The sequence below is a fragment of the Schistocerca piceifrons genome, chromosome 2 (assembly GCF_021461385.2).
Source record: "Schistocerca piceifrons isolate TAMUIC-IGC-003096 chromosome 2, iqSchPice1.1, whole genome shotgun sequence".
NCBI lineage: Eukaryota > Metazoa > Arthropoda > Insecta > Orthoptera > Acrididae > Schistocerca > Schistocerca piceifrons.
The window spans coordinates 240,718,535-240,740,903 of record NC_060139.1 but is presented as its reverse complement, the minus strand read 5'-3'; the positions used below and the strand labels follow the sequence as shown (position 1 = coordinate 240,740,903).

Genomic DNA, 22,369 nt, shown 5'->3' with positions numbered 1-22,369 from the left:
ACGCCAGTATACTTGGAATCGGAGCACGGGGATCGAAAATCGGAATAGCTTGTCTCAAGGCACCTAATTTTTGAACTTGCGCAACAATGCAGTCGCGGCAACAAGAGCCGCATGTAAGGCTGCAGGGAACGTAATTGTTCAGTTGTCTATGGTTCGTGCATTCTGCATATATACGGGGCTTCAGAGAGCTTCATGAACGTACACATTAGTGCCTCGAACCTATTGCGACAATGCGGCTGGTCCCGGCGGAGTTTCGAGTCCTCCCTCGGGCATGGATGTGTGTGTTTGTTTCCTTAGGATAATTTAGGTTAAGTAGTGTGTACGCTTAGGGACTAATGACCTTATCAGTTAAGTCCCATAAGATTTCACGCACATTTCAACATTTTGCGACGAAAGTAAACAATAATGTCGTTTTTTCCGTACGATTTTTTGTTTTTTGTTTCCCTCGTATATATTGCGTTTTTGCGTCATTAGCTGGTCTCTCTACACCCCTGATTTAAAGCAGGTCTCTACACCCCTGATTTAAAGCATCAACGGATCATTGTAACAATTGTGGTTTTCCTTACAAAAGAGTTTAACGAGATTTGGATCCAAGTAAGACTTTATATACAGTCGCATCGCATGACACGACATATCTCCCATACACGTCTTCAAAATGTTTCTGAGAACATCGAGCATGAGTAAAGGGATATGCGTTGAGCTTCAAAGATTTGTTGGATCTCACAGTATCTACCAAAATACCCTGCCAAGGAAATGTAAATCGCCAAAGGAGGGACTTTTGAGGTGAGTGCAACGACTTAAAAATGATAAAACTACACTTTTCAAAAGAATTAGGGGACATGTGTATCAACGTCCGATATCTTAAATCTATTTTGATACAAGTAGTACCTGTGATCTTACTGAATGGCTTGGGACCTTCGCTTTCAATGTAGGCAACAATTAAAATCATTTGCCATCTATTGGCTGTGTTATGCACTACAGTGCAGAGTAGCGGTGTCCCAGTCTTTTTAAGTGATGTACACAGATGGCATTTGTTTGTGGACATTGTATTCAACCAAGCACATGCAATGTGACATCTTAATGCAGTGCAAGTAGCAAGGGCGGTCTGTTTGGTACAAAAGGACGAACTTTCGGTCGTATTGCTGTAAATGCCACCGCCTCTCCGTGTGTTATTCGTAGGTTGTGGGTACACTACAGAGAGAAAGGTCAGTACATAAGGCGAGTTGGGCAAGGTCGCCGACGCATTAGAATCCGATGTGAAGACCGATATCTGGCCATGTTTTCGTTGCGGCGTCGCACGGATAGCGCCAGAGCACTGCAAGACGATCTCAGAAAGGGCATTGGAGCCGCTTTGTCTGAGCAGACTAATGAACAGGTTAGAGAAAGGACCTTACGACCCACACGTCCTGTTCAGAGTACCTCGCTTGACACGACATCCTGCAGCTCGCCTTCAGTTCTGCTACTCTCATGTCAACTGGCAACTTCGTCACTGCGAAACGTGTTATTCATAGTATGAACTGATAAAGCATCCAGTCCTCAATTATTGTTCAATGGGATATGGCAATCGCCTAGTCATGTTACCCAATTCTTTTGAGGAGTGTATCTAACGTTCACGTAATGTTTATTAACTTGGTGGTATTGTATTAAGCTGCTCTTTTCTACACATCGGTGCGCTCCTAGCGTTAAACGTGGCTTCCGTTGGATCCACGCTGCGAAGCAGATGTGGAACAGGACTGGGTGGCTGTAAGTATAAGATTTGCTTCTAGCTAGTTCACACAGGGATATCAAAAGGACCCCCTACGATCACATACCAACACCAGAAAAGGTCACGTTGGCAGACTCGCGGGCGAGGGCAGTGGTCGCGATCACAATGCGATTATAAACAGGATCCAACTAAACTACTGGCCTTTAAAATTGCTACACCACGAAGATGACGTGCTACAAACGTGAAATTTAACCGACAGGAAGAAGATGCTGTGATATGCAAATGATTAGCTTTTCTGAGCATTCACACATGGTTGGCGCCGGTGGCGAAACCTACAACGTGCTGACATGAGGAAAGTTTCCAACCGATTTCTCATACACAAACAGCAGTTGACCGGCGTTGCCTGGTGAAACGTTGTTGTGATGATGCCTCGTGTAAGGAGGAGAAATGCGTACCATCACGTTTCCGACTTTTATAAAGGTAGGATTGTAGCCTGTCGCGATTGCGGTTTATCGTATCGCGACATTGCTGCTCGCGTTGGTCGAGATACAATGACTGTTAGCAGAATATGGAATCGGTTGGTTCAGAAGGGTAATACGAAACGCCAGGCTGGATCCCAACGGCCTCGTATCACTAGCAGTCGAGATGACAGGCATCTTATCCGCATGGCTGTAACGGATCGTGCAGCCACGTCTCGATCCATGAGTCAACAGATAGGGACGTTTGCAAGACAACAACCTTCTGCACGAACAGTTCGACGACGTTTGCAGCAGCATGGACTATCAGCTCGGAGACCATGGCTGCGGTTACCCTTGACGCTGCATCACAAACAGGAGCGCCTGCGATGGTGTACCCAACGACGAACCTGGGTGCACGAATGGCAAAACGTCATTTTTTCTGATGAATCCAGATTCTGTTTACAGCATCATGATGGTCGCATCCGTATTTGGCGACATCGCAGTGAACGCACATTGGAAGCGTCTATTAGTCATCGCCATCATCGTCACCACACGGCGTGATGGTATGGGGTGCCATTAGTTACACGTCTCGGTCACCTCTTGTTCGCATTGACGGCACTTTAAACAGTGGACGTTACATTACCCTTCATTCGATCCCTGCGAAACCCTACATTTCAGCAGGATAATGCACGACCGCATGTTGCAGGTCCTGTACGGGCCTATCTGGATACACAAAATGTTTTACTGCTGCCCTGGACAGCACATTCTCCAGATCTCTCACCAATTGAAAACGTCTGGTCAATTGTGGCCGAGCAACTGGCTCGTCACAATACGCCAGTCACTACTCTTGATGAACTGTGGTATCGTGTTGAAGCTGCATGGGCAGCTGTACCTGTACACGCCATCCAAGCTCTCTTTGACTCAATGCCCAGGCGTATCAAGGCCGTTATTACGGCCAGAGGTGGTGGTTGTTCTGGGTACTGATTTCTCAGGATCTATGCACCCAAATTGCGTGAAAATGTAATCACATGTCAGTTCTAGTATAATATATTTGTCCAATGAATATCCGTTTATCATCTGCATTTCTTCGTGGTGTAGCAATTTTAATGGCCAGTAGTGTACATATACACTCCGTAACCCACCGTAAAGTGCCTGATGACGAATGCTTCGTACGTAATGTTATTAGCCATTATATTCCCCATTCTATCTCGCATTGAGGTAGGGAAAAACGACTACCTACATGCCGTTGTATGCGCCCTTATCACTTATCTTATTCTCGTGATCTCCGCTTCTGACACACGATGAAGGCAGCAGGTTTGTCGCACAGCGTACCTGAATACAGATTTCTTGAAGACAAGGCCGCCTTTGGTTCCGAAGCTCGTCAACTAAGCCCTCTGCACATCTCTGTACCACTTTCTTACCGGGTACGCTGACCTGTATGGTCCCACAGAGATCCTCTGAATTAGCTCTATGTCTATTGCCGCACCTACTAGACAATAACTCCGAACGCTGAAGCATTACTCAGAGTAGGTCGTACCAGCGTCTTGTATGCGTCTTCCTTTCCGGTTGGACATGCCACATTTTCTCGAAACCTTCCAACAAAACAGTCACCATTCGGCTTCGTTACAGATTTTACAAGTACATACGATTTCATGTCGCTTCTGAGCGAATTGACTGAGTGGTTAAGACATCGAGCTCCTCATCGGGAGCATAGCGGTTCAGATCCTTAATCAGCCAGGCTCCTTTATGTTTTTTGTTTGCCTAAACCAATTTACACAAATGTTCTTCCTCAAACACTGTCTGGCGGAGCGTATGCATTGTCCTGGCCTAAAGACATGTGCGAGGATATAAAATGGAGTGGGCCCTATGTCTAGCTGCGGAAAAAAAAAAATGTTATTTGTGAAACAGGGCGGTTAAAATATTCGCGTACCGTAATACAGCTGAAGCATATGGAATCCATTTCAAATTGGGCGCAAGGGAGTGTAGTATATGAGCGAACAGCGCAAACAGTCACGTGTGTGCAATTCCCGTGAGTCAGAGAACTGCCATAGAATCCTCAAGCAGATGCTCTAAGAAGGAAACCTAATACAGAAATAAATTCCAGACGTCTTTCTCTGTCAGAGGGGAATATATTAAAATCATTCAGAATTGTACGTACGACTCCGCGATGGTTAATGCCTTCTCTACCAGGTATCACATTTTGATTTGTGTAGTGTAGGTGTAGTTGCAGAAAGTAGGTGGAGGGGGGGATAGAATACAGTAAATTTTGCGAGTGACGTGCCTGACATCATCTTTCACCTACCAAGGGACGTCGTGTTCAAGACGTCAGCGTGTGTGCTGTAGTCTTAGCTAAGGGTGAGACAGTCAAAAAAACAAAAAAAGGAGCGCCGTGGGCTGCAGCTGCTGGCGCCGAAGCGTCGGCAGGCGTGCCTGTTTGACATTCCGGAGAAAGCGGCCGTGACGTAGCGATGACGTCACGCGCTGGCCACGCTCCAGTCAACTAGGTCGCAGGGTGCCTACGCAGCACGGGGTACAGCGACTGCTGGTTTTGGCAGCGTGGCTGCTTACACAACTAACGAGCGAACTCCACCTGCAAATGCGTCACGCTAGCTGATTTCACTTTCTGTCTCGCGCTTCATGCTGCTGCCGTGCTGTCGACGGTTGAGCGAAAAAGTACAACAGCTGAACACAATATGTCTGCAAACAACACAGCTCAAGGCGGGGCAAAACACACAAACCGAAAACTTCCTTATCTTTGACCCTCTGGAAAGTGATCAGTTACCCAACAAAACCTACAACGTGTTGTGAAAAACATTGGTGATTTCAACGCACGGTTTGAACAGAAACCCTTTTCCCATCGCATCTGCGCACTTACTGGGAGCGGACGGCGATCAAGAAGTATTATCACATCATCCCCCCTTCCTTAAAATACTAACAGATCAAGGCAAAATGAAGCGCTGATTACTTTAAATCTACAAATATAAGAACGAAGTCTTTCCCGATGACTTCTATGCATTTGTAGAACTCATCCCCTTCAATTCGGCGCACTGTCAGACGACCGAAAACAAATTTTTAGTTGAAATTTCGTTACGAAAGTTATTACAGAAAAGACTTTTAGAACAGAGAATACAATCCGGCCGGGGTTGCCGAGCGGTTCTAGGCGCTACAGTCTGGAACCGCGCGACCGCGACCGCTACGGTCGCAGGTTCGAATCCTGCCTCGGGCTTGGTTGTGTGTGATGTCCTTAGGTTAGTTAGGTTGAAGTAGTTCTAAGTTCTAGGGGACTGATGACCTCAGAAGTCCCAAAGTGCTCAGAGCCATTTTGAACAGAGGATACAGATTGATGCTGAAACCAGCGTACTTCTTGTGCGTTCTCAATTACGTGCAGTGGAAATTATTTTTCACGGAGGCGCTAGAGAGGCGAAGAAGTTTCTTACATTGTTTCCAAACATCTTATCGCCACAAGGAAAATTACATTAACATAAAAAAGCGAAGATATTTAAACGGAAGTTATGGCTTGTGCACAATACCGTTTTACTACGCAGGGTCCTACTGCAAGAAGTAAGGCATATTAAAGTGTTTAACAGCATACTAAACAGTTTTAACATATCCTCTAGCATAAGCGTCCGCAAAAGAGAGGGGCGGGGGTGGCGGGTGGAGAAAGTGAGGACATTTGCCCCCTCCTGAAATCTGGGCGTAGATTTTATATGTATCACGAAATTCTCGCTTATATCTACCAGTAATTGTCTGTAATTAAAGAAAATCGCAGATTTGGTATTGGCGAGCGCTACAAGAAATGCTTGGATTTTTTGAAAACTATTTCTGTTTCTTCGGTTTCATGAGTGTTAATTTGGCATTGTTCTTGACTGCTTTTGTTGCTATTCAACAAGGGTTTACTCAACCATTCAGACATCTTTCTGTTTCAGATTTTTTAAATTTTCAGTGAAAACTTAACACCATTGGTTTATGAAGAAATATTTGCTATGAAAATCTCGTTGAATACTCTGAATCTGACCTTTATGAAGATGAAATTTCAGATCGTTGGATCAAAAATGGTGGCATTCATATTCATATTAATACTATAAAAATAAGTAACAATGAAATGAGATTCAATGGATTTTGTGCAATTCCTGTCAAATTTAGTTTTTGGGATACTAAGTTCTCAAACTCACAGAACAAGTTATAAAAAAATAGCCGTGTTACTATTTTCTCCCTTCTTGGGTGAATTTCTGCGGACACACACGTCCTCCACATCGGGATTATCAGCGACTGGCGAATGCCTTTGTCTCTAAAAGAATCACGCTTACCCTCTGGAAGTAGTATGACTGGAAGATTATCTGAAATCTTTCCACGTGAATACAAGTCCTTTGTACAGATATCTGCTGCAATTCTTTCTCAAAAACCTAAAAACTATCTTAGACAGCTCGTAAATAGTTGAATATGATACTGTAGATGAATGACGAGGCCAGATTAACTTGTCGGTATCTAATATATGGGAAAATAAAGATTTTTCTGAAATACATTTAACCATAAAGAAATGAAGTAATGATGAACATGTACTTCACGAACATCCGGTACAGTACTTTTGGATTCCACCCGCCTGCTCTCTTTCGGTAGGAAGTCCCGAATGAACTTGTTAAAGAAAGAACACGATAGACTGACCACGAGGATCACAAGCAGGAGATTATTAAATGTCCGTCGCTATTGCTGACACGTGTGACTTTAGGAAAGAAAGCAGAATATGATAACATTATTTTGAGTAACTGCCCTTTCACAAATTTCGGTATTACGGTAAAGTGACAGGTGTTGCGCGTTATGAGTAGAATTAAAATGTTTGCAACTTAGAGCGGAAAAGTTCAGATGTGTGTGTATTCCTACGGGACCAAATTTCTGAAAGCAGTCCGTGTCATGGCGCCTCAAAGCAGGCGGCCACTCCGCGCAGTAAGGGTGGCACTTACACATTGGTTATGTGTGCTTCAACTAAGTGGAATACGCAACTTTCTAGCGATAGTGAGAGCAGTTCGTTCCAAGCGTCTAGATGTCAGTTTTACACAAATTGCCCCTTTTTTTTAGGGCAGGTAAATAAACACGTTCCCCAGGAGAGATACCGATTTACAATAACACAGTGCCCTTCTCAGACAGTAATTCCTAAATCACTCCATTTGTGAGAACAGTTTTATTTACACTGTAGACTATGATGAAACTGTGATTATTATTGTTCAAAACTGGCCACAAGTGCACTCTCCCACGATCTAATCCTATACAGGATGGAGACGAGAGCAGTTTGATTACCGCCAGCCTGGAGCATTTAAAAAGTCGTTCTTCCAACGCGCCGCATATGAATGGAACGGGAAGAAGACCTAATAACTGGTGCAGTGGGGAGTAACCTCTGCCATGCAATACACAGTGGTTAGCGGAGTATGGATGTAGATGTAGTAGACGAGACATGACAATGCAAACAGGACTTACGTCACTGTCATTACACTTGTCATTATTTATAACTGGAATACGGAAATAATTCACTCAGAAATAGGACATAAACATCACAAAGGTTAACGTTTTTAAAGAATGTTCTGGCAGAATGTAAGTAGTTGAGCTGTAACGGAGACCACTCACCGAAAACCAAACGCGTTGAGATGTTGACGGCACACATAGAAAAGAAAGCAAACTTGCTAGCTTTCGCAGTAATGGTTTTCCGAGCTAGAGTACACACACACACACACACACACACACAAACAGAGGTTAAAAAATGATATCTCCGAAAGCAAGCAAGTTTGCTTTCTTACTTGAGTGCGCCTGTCGACGATTCAACGCTTCTGCTTTTCGGTGTGTGGTCTCCTTTACTCCTAAAGAATTTACAAAAGTTGTTTCCCGCTTTTAAAAGCAATAATCTCATTTAACTTTCTTGTCATGTGAGCTCCATCCACAAACTTCGAAATTCGGAAGTGAGTTCTCCGACTCCCATCTTGTCTACACGTCTCGGAAGCTTCTTGGTGGCCGTAGTAGGATCTAGTCAAAAATATTAAAAAACTAAAAATAAAAAATAAATAAATAAATGAAATATATCTATACTTGTAAGTAAATAAATGAATTTGATCGACTAAAGCTCTTTTGATTCTGTCATACCCCTTTCCTTCCTTGGCTCTGGGAGAGCGGCAATGGGAAGACGTCCCCTGCCTTCTTTGCCCCCAACCCTTCTCTCGGGTCAAAAAAGTGGCTAGGACAGCTGGTTTTCCCCAGCAGGCCCGAGTTCGATTCCCGACATGGGAATGAATTTTAATTTCCTGTAAATGACCACACATTTCGTCTTCCGATAATACTTACATGTCAATCCGGCATTATCAAACTGCATATAAGTGTCAAAGTCACTGTAAGAGCACATGTTACTAGCGAGTTTAGTTTGAATGCTTTAAGACCGATAAATCTGCCACAACAGATGGTTTACTGGTTAGAATCCCGAGCTATCGAACTCGTTTTAATTGATCATCACGTAAATCAAATCGTCTGAAACTTTCCTGCTAACGTGATTATTCATTCAAGACATGGCTGTTAGCTATACTATCTACGATTGCTTCCAGCGTATTACCAACAACACAGACATAAAACTGCACATTTTCAGAGCAGTAAAGGGAGCCAGTGAGATGTGAATAAAAATAAGTTTCGGATTTCGGCAGTTGAATGCTCACGGGGCTTAGTCACCAGACATGTAGTGGATTGCGCCAAATTTGAACTCTGCAACAAATAAAGTTTCATTTCGAGAACAAGTTAGAGGTAAGGAAAACACATTTTTAATTGTTCCAACGTTCAAAAGAAAAAAGTGATCAATGTTTCATGTCTATCAAAACATTAAACAAACGAACCTTGGAATGCAGTTTGAAAGGACTAGTTTACCTTACAACGCCATGATTCAACACGCCTTCGAAAATTTGGTTTCGATGGAACTCAAGCGGAAAACAGTAAACAGAAAAGCTCATCATACGAATGGGAAGTAATTCTCTGTGAAACGCCGTAAAAATTTCCAGGAAAATGTCTTGGGTCACATTGCGAAGCCCCATTAGCGTGGTATTCACGGTGTACGTACGAGAAACAAACACTGGAAATAACACCCCGTGATATTAAACAGTTTTACGCCAGACCTCGTGCGTGCTATGCTTCTTACCCTGCCTCGCATATCAGGAAAGGAGCCGTAAAAAAGACAGTGATGCGTGAGTCACACAGCGTTTGTTTTTCACGCCACTATTTGTGCAGAATTCCGAGGAGGCGCACCCTCAGTTGCATTGTGAGCAGAGTTGGTTCATGACTGTGACTCACGCACGCGCTATTCAGCAACGCGGAAGCGACCGGCAATTGTCATAAAGAGAAGCGCCGCTTTATGCGTCACCACACACGTATAGATATATCGAAGCGATTTCATAAATTCATTGTAGTTGTATAGTTGACATATTGCCTCAAAACTCAACACTCATATAGAAAAACTCAAAAAATATTTGTATTGTTGCAGCCGAATTTCAGATTTCTGTCACGAGAGCGCAGCAATGGCGACAGGCGCAGAGAAAGCGTACGTTGTGCTTGAAACGCATTCCCATCAGTCTGCCGCAAACAGTGCATCGACGCTTCAGAGCAAAGTTCGACAAGATCTACACACTGCCAACTCTATTCGGCGATAGCATGCAAAGGTTTAAGTTCAAGATGCCTGGTAAGGAGAAATCAACGGGTCGGCCTGCAGTGAGTGAACAAACGGTTGACCGCGGGTGGGGGCGAATTTCGCACGTAGTCCACAGAAGTCGATGAACAGGGCAAGCAGAGAGCTTAACATGCCACAAACTAATGGTTGACCGCGGGTGGGTGCGAGTTTCGCACGTAGTCCACAGAAGTCGATGAACAGAGCAAGCAGAGAGCTTAACATACAACTGACTTTTTGCAAGGACTTCAGGAAACGACTGAAGCCGAAGCCCTGCTGCTTACAATTATTGCTACAAGTCCTGGCTCCCGATGATGAAATCAGACAGCCGGCCGGTGTGGCCGAGCGGTTCTAGGCGCTTCAGTTCGGGACCGCAGGTTCGAATCCTGCCTCGGGTATGGATGTGTGTGATGTCCTTAGGTTACTTAGGTTTAAGTAGTTCTAAGTTCTAGGGGACTGATGACCTCAGATGTTAAGTTCCATAGTGCTCATAGCCAATTGAACCAAAGTCAGACACTTTGAATTTTCGACACAATTGCAACAGCTTATGGAAGAGGAGATGGGTTTCGTGAGAAACACATATTCGGTGATGAAGCAACAATTTTTTTCTGAATGATACAGTGAACAGGCACAATGTGCAAATCTGTGGACAGAGAATCCCCACGCTACCGTGCAGCACATTCGAAATTCACCAAAAATTATGCGTTAAAGTTGACAACCCCTTTTTCTTCAGTGAAATGACCGTGTATCTGGACATGCTGGAAAATTGGCTAGTGGCACAACTGGAAACCCACCGTGTGGATTTCATTTACCAACAGTATAGAGATCCACCCCACTTCTATCATGATGTTCGTGAATTCTCAAACAGGAAATTGGAAACCGCTGGGAGCTGATGAACAGCAATTTACGTCATGGCTTCCACACTCTTCCGACCTAACCCGATGTGGTCTTTTGTGTAGGGTTATGTGAAAGATTCAGTGATTACACCTCCTCTACCAACAAACGTACCAGAACTGCGAGCTTATAGTTTTGAACAGATTGATACGGACATGCTGCGCCGAACGTGGGAAGAACCTGATATCTGCAGAAATATTGTGCGCCACATATTGAGCACTTCTAAAATGTCAAATACAACTTTTAGAGTTTTTCTATGGGTGTGCAAAGCTGTGTGATAATATGTCATATAATGTAGCTACAGTAAATGTGTGAAATCGCTTCAGTCATTTAAAAAAAGCAATAACCATGTACTAAAGCAACCTTTATGTGCAGGGTACCTTTAGAGACGCTAAGAGGCTGCAAGACTGCTACACAGCAGAGAATGTACGTTACTGAAAAGATTCAAGGCGGTGTGGCAATGTGCGCAGAACCGAGATTTTTTGCAGTTCTGCAATTTGTTCGTCATGTTCAATAATGGCATATTGGGCTGTAACTTTATGTGAAAACTATGATCAGAAAACTAATCATAATTTTCGCAAAGAACCAGAAACATGTGAACATTTGGTTCTGCACTGCAGAAGTTGTGATGTTCATCGTTAAAAACACTACTATCCTTAGCACACCTATTGAAAAGGACGGTTATTTACGTGATCTCCAGTCCGCATTACTGAAACTGACACAAAAGATCTTACAGCAGACTGTAATGCACCATATTAACGCCACGTAGTCACTTCGGTTGCTGTTCCACCCTGCAGCCAACAGATATTTAAAAAAAAAAAGATACAAGGGAAACTCTTGAAACACGTACATGTGCGCTTAACACACTCTTCAGTGTCACCGAAAAAGAAAAATTATAGAAATAAAAATGAATTTTTAAAGCACCATGTTTTTAAATCGGGCTACGAACTATAAAATAATTTCTCCTAGCGCCGTACAGGTATTCCTCAAAATTCGTGATTGTGAATTTTTAATAGCTATGAAAAACTTGTAAGAACTGAAACGTAAAACGTGGAGCACATGCAATAGACAACAATAGTACGTAGGTGAACTACTCGTGCACCATTAATGAAGGCAAGCCAATCTTGATTCCATACAAGAATTTTGCAAGCTACGTATTTCGTATATGAACTGCAGTTTTCCAGTATCTTTCCAATAAATCGAAGCCTTCCATTAGCTCTAACTGAATTACAACTCAGCTTACGCAATCGGCCCGCAGGCATCTGTATGATCTGACCGACTAGGGCTGCGCTTCATTAAGCGAATAGCCTAATGATTTCCTAAAGTGCACAACCTTAATAAGTGCAGACGAAATACGAAGCGAAACTGCTGATATGATTGAAACTGACGAGAAATGCGGACCGTGGAAAACCATTAACATTAGACTGCCTTGCAGAACGAGACTACGGGATCGACAAGCCATTAGCTATAGAAAACGGGTGTGGCACATCATAAAGTTAAAAGAAGACAAATCTGAACCACAGACTTTTGGCAGCGCTGGGCGTTAAGTTTGCAGTGATATAGAAACTGATGCGACATATATTGTGCCTGGTGTCCATTTTCAGCTTATTTTACACGTGATGGGAGAGTGTCGCATGCCAGCATGTAAATCAGCCGCCAATCACCTCGCGGTCGGGTCAGTAACCTCAATGATCGATTGATAGTGCCGAGCGTGGAGTTTTAATACAGTGCTGACGACTGGGCATGCATCTGCTAGCATCAGAAGTTAGACATTTCTCGCCACTTCTGAAAAAAAAAGGTTATTGTGTTCTTGCAATATCTGAAAAAAGAAATGGCCTACACTATGTCTAAATACAGTAAAGAGGCGATGTGATTTGTACTGCCTTCTAAATATTATTTAATATACTATTTTTATTTGCTCGGTAAACAAATGTACTGAAATGTCTGGACACTTCCTATTCTTCCAGTTCTGCGCAGTGAAGAAAGTTTACCATACGACTTTCTGCTACGATTCTTCTCATCGTCAATAAATTGTATTACTATTGTAAATTCCTCTTTTTAATTCTGTTACTATGATCAGACTTTTGTCAAATGGGCGTTGCGTGATGACCTCACTGTCTTGGTGGCGTGTCAGACTGCGCAACAATTTTGGTGCAGACGTGTGAACGCAAACGGCCACTCGTGACAAGCGCGTCTCAGTACAGGAACAATACGCCACGGACATTGCAGCAGATTCGTTTGTCGCGAGTAAACGACTGGGACAAGACGCCCCCGTCAAAGGGGCTTGTAAGTCCACCTTTACCAACTGCGAGATGTACGTCTACCGTTTACGACTATCTAGCCAAACATGATTCAGTAGCGACGCGAGCTGATTAAACAACGGCGCAGTGTTGTCTAAATTCATTTTTTGTCGTACTACAGAAAGCTCAGTGGAAATTCACGTGAGTGCACCTCGCGAATGCCAGAGTTCCAGCACGTGCCAGGCGCGACCAGAAGTTTCCTTAGCGCGGCCGCCAGATGGCAGGCAGGTGCTCTAAGGCCGCCCGGTCAGCGTCGTCTTATACCCTGCAGATTCACCCCGGCGAACTTCGGTGAGCCTACCGCACGTGTCCTTGGTAGCATCGCGTCCCACACATCGACGTAATATCGCTTCTGGCAAACCGGTTTGGATTCACAGCGACCTTTCGATGCAAGTAGCTGATTCCAGATAGTGTATCGGACCGCCAAAATTTTACTCGCATCTGACAATACCGGAATTATTGAGAGTAAGCAACTTAACTGCTTAAAGTAATGACCGACTTAAAGATTACGCACAATCCTTTGTTTTTGAAGCGGTAGCAGGGACTGCGTTTGTAGATTTCAAGATGGGAATTCATGTCCTATTATGCAAACAAGTATTCATTTTTATGTCCAAACCTGTTTAAGCATATCAGAACTGGTTACCGGCACTTTTATTCAGTTCTTATTATTGTGAATCTCGGGTGCTAGAATCATTTTTTGATTACAGTACAGGGTGTCCCAGGAGGAGAGGTCAATATTCGGGGATACGACAGGGACGATCTTTCGAAGCAAAAAAGGATGGTAAACATGGAATAGGTGATACCATGGATCAAAGCAAGAGAAAATTCCCAATGAACATGAGCTGTAAAGTGCATTTCTTAAGAGCTTTGAGCACTTGTTCATCTTCACTAATGTGAAACATCTCTTCTGCTGAAAAAGTGTCCACCTAAAGTATGCATTTTAGAGCTCATGTTTACTAGACAATTTTTTCCTGTTTTGGCCCATACTACCACCTCCCAAAATATGGAAAGCAAAGAGCTTCCAGTAGAAGAGATTTGTTTGACAGTATAGAAGCTGAAAAAGTGCCCAATGCTCTTGAGGCGTGCGTTTTAGAGTCCAGGTTTAAGTAGATTTTTCTTCCTTCGAGTTATTGTTCCTGTCATATCCCTAAATACTGTCCATTCCTCTTGGGACGCCCTGTATAGCTTGGCATAGTAAGGTCTTGTAGGAATACTCACGGAACCCCGGTAATTTTCTTTTTTAAGAACCACATTTGCACGTTGCAACTTCGAAGCTAACAAAACTTTTTTTTTATTTTTTTGCTTCAGTGTGCTTGGGTTTCGGTGGAAACAGCTGAATAGCAACATGGACCAAACACACAGCAAAAACAACTTATTTTGTGTAAGTTTGACGTTATTACATGCAAGTATGGCTCTTCAAAAACATTTATTGGATTTCTGCGTGTGTATTCCTACAACAGATGAGTAAGCAGGTGAGAAAACGTAAAACAAAGTAACTATCGCGAGCTATATAATTCAACAATGGTACCACAAGACCTAGCACTCTACATAAGGAGACCTGAATAAAAGAACACAATGTTGATGGCACAAATGTGCTGAAATTTGTTTGGATATAAAAATGAATAGCTGGCTGCATATTGTGCAGAACTGAATTTCCATAATTAAACATTATTATCCTCAACAAATTAGATTATTGTATGGCATTAGTGGCCGGGAGGCCCGACGTTATGTTGATCGAAGTCAAAAACAGTGAGACACCACCAGTCCGAAGAGTACCGCATCTTCTGCACAAAAGAACATTATTTGGTGCGTGTAATCGCCTTTGCTTTCCTCCTACCAAAGAAATAGGTCACTTGGACAGTTCGTGGTGACCGAAGTTCAGAACAACGTAACATACATTACTGGCCATTAAAATTGCTACGCCACGAAGGTGACGTGCTACAGACGCGAAATTCAACCGACAGGAAGAAGATGCTGTGATATGCAAATGATTAACTTTTCTGAGCATTCACACAAGGTTGGCGCCGGTGGCGACACCTACAACGTGCTGACATGAGGAAAGTTTCCAACCGATTTCTCAAACACAAACAACAGGTGACCGGCGTTGCCTGGTGAAACGTTGTTGTGATGCCTCGTGTAAGGAGGAGAAATGCGTACCATCACGTTTCCGACTTTGATAAAGGCCGGATTGTAGCCTATCACGATTGCGGTTTATCGTATCGCGACATTGCCGCTCGCGTTGGTCGAGATCCAATGACTGTTAGCAGAATATGGAATCGGTAGGATCAGGAGGGTAATACGGAACGCCGTGCTGGATCCCAAGGGCCTCGTATCACTAGCAGTCGACATGACAGGCATCTTATCCGAATGTCTGTAACGGATCGTGCAGCCACGTCTCGATTCCTGAGTCAACAGATGGGGACGTTTGCAAGACAACAACTATGAGTTTGCAGCAGCATGGACTATCAGCTCGGAGACCATGGCTGCGGTTACCCTTGACGCTGCATCACAAACAGGAACGCCTGCGATGGTGTACTCAACGACGAACCTGGGTGCACGAATGGCAAAACGTCATTTTTTCGGATGAATCCAGGTTCTGTTTACAGCATCATGATGGTCGCATCCGTGTTTGGCGACATCGCGGTGAACGCACATTGGAAGCGTCTATTCGTCATCGCCATACTGGCGTATCACCCGGCGTGATGGTATGGGTTGCCACTGGTTACATGTCTCGTTCATCTCTTGTTCGCACTGACGGCACTTTGAACAGTGGACGTTACATTTCAGATGTGTTACGACCCGTGGCTCTACCCTTCATTCGATTCCTGCGAAACCCTACATTTCAGCGGGATAATGCACGACCGGATGTTGTAGGTCCTGTACGGGCCTTTCTGGATACAGAAAATGTTCGACTGCGGCCCTGGCCAGCACATTCTCCAGATCTCTCACCAATTGAAAACCTCTGCTCGATGGTGGCCGAGCAACTGGCTCGTCACAATACGCCAGTCAGTACTCTTGATGAAGGGTGGTATCATGTGGAAGCTGCATGGCCAGAGGTGGTTGTTCTGGGTACTGATTTCTCCGGATCTATGCACCCAAATTGCGTGAAAATGTAATCACATGTCAGTTCTAGTACAATATATTTGTCCAATGAATACCCGTTTATCATCTGCATTTCTTCTTGGTGTAGCAATTTTCATGGCCAGTAGTGTAGTATGACGTACGTTTCGTGTTAGTGAACGGGGATGATTAGCCAGTGCGTGCAAGGAAGGCTTAGCGTGAATGCGTTAAATCAATTCAATCGTCATGTACTAATTACGGTCACACATTACAATGCCGATACTCAACAATCTCCAGTGGGAATATGTCACAAGTAAGGAGCTGCTGCTTCTTGAAAAGCCTTAGCCACAAAATTCCAAAGGCCCACTTAACAATTATTCAAGAAACGTGTCACTTCGTGCAACATACGGCCACAAAGCAAAAATCAGAGAAATTCTTGCATATACTTGGGGATATCGACAACCGGTCTTTCGCGCATCACCGGCAAATGGTATGTAAAGGTGGAGAAATGTATCTTATTCAGTCTGGACGGTGGACAGTGCTACTGTTTAAAAACAGTAGTTGATTTGGTCTCAAACTGCAACCAGTCTTTTGAAATGAGATATTGTTCCACAACAATAAATTGTGCTACACCATGTGACCTGAGCCCCACACGTATGGTAGCTTGCATAGAACTGACAGGACGTACATGTTTCCACTGAAATGCTGAGCGCTCTCAATGAGACCTTATCAGGCGTTTGGCACACAGAATTATATTTCCTCAACCTATTTAAGGGCGCTATACAACAATGCATGGGTCAAGCTTCAGCTTTACTTTTAGAGCATATGTAATAGTTCTGTATTCTGTGCACCTGATAATGAGGGCAAATCTTGAAACGCATTGGGTTTTTACAAGGGTCGCTCAATAAATATCGAGGAGGTGGCGCAGTAGTTAGCACACTGGACTCGCATTCGAGAGGCCGACGGTTCATCAAATCCGCGTTCGGTCATCCAGATTTAGGTTTTCCGTTATTTTCCTAAGTGGCTTCCGGCGAATGCCGGGATGGTTCGTTTGAAAGGACATGATCAGACTTCTTTCCCCATCCCTGGTATGTTCCGTCCTTGTACTACGTCCCTAAAGACGTCATCTTCTCTTGAATAAATAATGCCCTGTTTTAAACAGATAAATGGCAGTGTCCTTTTAGGTGCTCCAAATTTGACGTTTTTCTGGATGTGCAAAGTTCCGAACAATTCCGACAGACGGCAACGCTGACGCATGGCCATGGAACGCGATGGAGACATGTAGAAAAATAGTACATGTAAAAAAAAAAAATGTTGACTGATATTGTCATCAAATTCAAACACTTAAGAATAAGTATGTTCTGAGAAAAAAAATTGTGGGCCGTTATTTATTGAACTACTCCCCTATTGCCATAACGATATAGTAACGTAACAATTTAACTGAGGTATTTGTTCAAATTCGTAGAAATATTGCGTGCAAATGTCTATATTCAAATAGTCCAAGACCCTGGTTTCAGCGAACACTCGTTGAACGAACAATTTGCAGGCACCTACGTATCACTCGCATATTAATCGCTACGACAAACTTGGATCAAACTTCAGCAACCAGTAGACAAGAATGTAAACAAGGAAGGACGATTGTTAATTCAATGTACCTTCGACTTCTAGGGCCCCTTGAGACGCGTGAAGATGTTGGAGGATCCGCCCACGGCCTTGGCGAAGGAAAGGTAGAGACTTGGAAGGAGAAAGAAAAGACAGTATAAACGTCTCTACCCATACAGCAGGTGCCCAAGTAGCTTTCCACTGCTCAGCGGAAACAATCCATCATACCATTCCCATCACGTAACACATGCATATTATGCAACTTACATATCTCGCATTAAATATAATAGAAATTTCAGCCTATCCTGCGAAAACAATGTAACGAAGCTGTCCATATGGCATGTTTTCTCTCTGCATATGGAAAATATGTACACAAATACTTTCGTGAATCGTGCAAAAAACTAACGCATCCCCTCCTTTTTTCCAAGAAGTAACCAAGATCGAAACCGGAGCAATACACAACTGTGGTCATATGATAACAGACACTCTGAATCAGAAGGAGTCGGACCGAACACACAGCTTTCAAGTTTCAATTAGCTGTTCGAGCATCATTGATCCCTCCCCCCTTTCTCCGCCCTCCCCCCCCCCCCTCTCATTAGCAGTGAGAGCCCCATAGTCGACGGAACATTAAGCCTCTCTGATAACCAGGGATTTACAACACACACAAATCACATTTCCACTTTCGGAGATAATTTACGTACGGTAACTCATGTAGCAGCCGAGAGACACGCGCTCAGTCCATTCCGCAGAGAGCAACTGGTTTTCCCTGGGAGCTGACCTTGACTGCAGAAAAACGTCAAGTACTACGCTTCGCTGCATGTAAAATTTAACGACCTTCGCTTGCTGAGTTAGTCAAAACCTCAGGCATTCAAGCTGGACCATTACTTGCTTTATGAACGAAGCAGAAGACATCACGTTTTATGCAACTGTTACGATCCATTTCGGCAGAACTACGCCCTCGTCATATGTAGCATTAAATTACAGCAATTACAACAGCGAAGTGAAAGCAACACAATCAGAAATTACGCAATGGATTTTAGTCCAAATTTTCACAGCTAAAAAAAATCAATGGGAAACGGGGAATCACATTTACCAGCGTTGAGGTCTGGCTTTGCATAAATGAGGTTTATGATTCGAGCGAAAACTGAAATACTCACGAACAGCTTCTCTTAGCAATGTTTAAATAAAATGTCAAAAAATATCAAATGACACCATAAATCGGAACCTCTATGCTTCTTGATTATTACATGCTTAATAAGAATAGAATACTGATCGATATTCGAATGTATTTCGCGCTTTCAAAAATACTGAAACAAAAGATCAAATGTTTTGTGACATGAATGATGCCCAAACTTATATACAGCAACTGAGATGCCGTCAAATGTTTCTCGAATCGATCTCATTTCTTACCTTATGCTAAATCATTTGACAAAACTTTCGACTTTTTTTCAGTTTTTTTAATTCTCAAACGTAAAGATGGTCTACTTCGGCCGAAACCATTACCTAAAGCGTGATCCGGGCCGCTTTGCGTTAAAAAAAATAAAACAAGATCTGAGTCCTCTTGCGACATGATACGGCCTTTCTGTAAACACTTTTCTGTTAAGAGTGTACAGTATTACATTAAGACATGATCACACAATCTTGGTACTGAGCGAAGCGAGCAGAAGACCTCCATCTACAAATAGTTAGGATACATGGAAACTGCACTACGTAACTAGCATTATTGCGAGGCATTCTTCCCGCGCTCCAGAACAATTACCTTAAGTCTGATTCTGATTCGAACACATGAGTGCTTTATTAGGCATACTATTATTCGCTGTGATATGCAAGAAGAAACCCAAATATGTGGTACAACGGGAAATAAGCTCTGCCATAAACTTCACAATGGTTTGTATAGTAAGGCTGTAGATGGAAAGATTGTTACTCAAAATGTGCAAGGAACACGGCCCAGGAATACTAGCTAAAAAGAATTACAGAACATCTGAGTTTTACACGACATTCACTGGACAAACCATGCCGATCTCCGCGTATACCGTAGATCAAAATTTTAATTAAATACTCTCATCTTTTCCCGAGAAATCAAAGGACATCTTGCACGATGCAGCTTTGTGGGTGAACCGGAGCAGAGTAATTTCCGTGCGCACGAAACGGATAATGGCCGGACTGTTATTTCATTTGGGGCCACTCGTGCACAGAATGCAATGACGCAGAAGATAAGTATTTTCTGAAGAGGCTGTGTCCCCACATTATGAAACCATTGATACGTTCGCGCCCAGCTAATGGCATGCTGCTGGCGTGCTTCCGGTTCTCCGGACACACTCAAACTTTCCAACGTTTCGACAGCACTAGCGGCCTACACTGCAGCCGCTGGGGAACAGTTCTTTGAAAGGAATGTCACACTTGCTGACGAATCAGTCGAAAGTCTTCTCAGCACATGTAGGCCGAAGGACTTGCAGAAAGCATCATGACAGTTTGACGCTGATGCTAACAACTGCTGACTCTCACTTTTTTTGTTATGGGTCCAACGTAGTTTTCTGTTGATAGCTGTGGAACATCTCTCAGTAATCCAATCGAGATATCAAATGCAGGGGCCATGCAGGTCAACAACAGATCGAATGTGATTTATGACGAAGAAACTTAAGTTTCCGAAACGTATCGTAAGCAAACAGTTTGGAAATGAGATATTGGTGTTTAATTGATAACGCACAACGAAACGACTACATACTGACAGGAACACAAGAGGAATTCCAATGAAATAGATTTACTTAAAAAATGGACAATAATCCCCAAAATTTTTTATAGTTATAAGTTCAAATTTCACGATCTGCTGGACAGATCAAATACAAAACGAATATGTAATGAGCGTTACAGAAAACTTATCGTGTAGCCTAGAAAAAGCAGCACGTAAGAACAAATTTATGGAAAAGAGTACAAAGAAAACTTTTTTGACAAGTGAAACAACTACAGCCACATTGTTTTTTTCCTCGACCGTGCCTGCTTGCTAAAATTAACAAAAAGGCATTACAGTAACCGCTACGGTCACGATTTATTAGTATCTAGCTTGGACTTTCAATACCGAATAACACGCAGTGGCTTCTTAAAACATTAACGTTGACCGTTAACGAATTAACACGTTCTTTCACATGCGCTTGGCATACAGTGTCACAATCATGTAGTTGAACTGCGCGTACTGCCGCACTCGCTCGATCTTGAGATTAGAAAACTGTGAAACAACGAATAAATTGTAACTGGTAGCGGGTATTAACTAATTGTTAGAAGTGTTCAGGGCAAGGAAACACACTGTATTCACGAAAAGTTTTTTTTTTTTTTTTAATCAGACCGTGCCGCGGACATGCGAGTTAAAATGCTCTTTAAACAGGCAAATAGAGAAAATAAATACAATATGGACAGAATCAACTATGAGCTCGAAGAGTATCGGTTCGGTTGCTCACATTAACCGGATTAACTTTCCAGATTTCGCGAAAGTACGAAGGCAAGGAGGTGCTGGTTTTTCTTGCTGGTTTCCCCCAATCTATTGTGGAAGGACGGATACCGAGCTGTTACGACGTGTCCTATACCGTAGAACCTATAGCACGAATGCGAGTTCACAATATAATAGCCCACAGTGAATGACTGAACTGCTACTTTTAAAGTGAGAAATGCGGATACTACACAGATCCGAAAATGCTGATGCATTGTACCTGCTCTTACGACAACGCGGTTCGAACTGCTGTTGGTAAACCACAGAATGCGACGCGAAAGAACAGCTCGCTACGAGCGAGACTGCAGCTTATAAAACACGCACACTGTCCGCTTGCGAGGACGACCGAGTAGCGAAAGACGCACTGCGCGGCGCCGTGACCTAGGTCACTGCGACCTACCTGTCGAGTTGCGTTCTGCGCAGACGGTGCGTCGCTGTGGGGTGGTGTTCTCTGCAGACAGTGCGTCGCTGCCAGAGGAGGGAACTGGACTAGCTGTCGCCGGCAGGAGGGCGCTGCTCATAGCCGCCGCGAGAGCTGCAGGACTTCCCAGCGCTTGCGTAACGTCCCCCACCACCTCAGTCCGACCAATCAGCGCGCGCGGAGAGGCCTGCGCTGAGTGCCGACTTCCCGGTCAGTGGCAACGGCTCATCGCGCCTCCTTGGCCCTTGGGGAACGCCCAGCCCGGCGCAGCCACGCCGGAGGCCATCCGGCGTCTGATCTTCTTGAGCGAAGAAGGGGTTCCCGCCTACAGTAGACCTGCGAAGTTGCAATTCACCGGGAGAAAATTCGCACACTAAGTACATTTACCTAATTCATTATTGTGCAGATGTGTGTGAAGTGCGTGACAGACTGTGCCCCCAAACTCCCCGCGCCGGATCGAACTAGGGATGTTCATAAAATATCGATATTCTCCAAAATATATCGCTATATACTGGCGTTATTTTCTTCGCCGATATGTCGAAATCGAAATTTCTTTCGCAATTTTCCATAAATATTGGAAGTTGTTCTCTTCCAATATTTATGGAAAATTGCGAAAATAATATAATATAAAATAAAAATACCGGCACTCGATACTGCCATTTCGAAGTTGTTCTCTCTGCCGACCCCACATGTGGGAAAAGGCAGAGATGATAATGATGATTGGAAGTTGTTCTCTTGATATTGTAGTAGAACATAATTTTCTTGCA

At 43.6% G+C, this 22,369-nt stretch overlaps 1 protein-coding gene across 1 annotated transcript in view; it reads right to left on the bottom strand.

The window, feature by feature from the left end:
• The window catches only part of LOC124776301 (serine protease inhibitor 88Ea-like), a 31,867-nt gene extending 10,163 nt beyond the window's left edge, over positions 1–21,704 (bottom strand). The window contains exon 1 of the mRNA XM_047251226.1: positions 21,582–21,704. The gene's annotated coding sequence lies outside the window, so the exon portion shown is untranslated. The remainder of the gene's footprint in view (positions 1–21,581) is intronic.
• Positions 21,705–22,369: the final 665 nt, after the last annotated feature.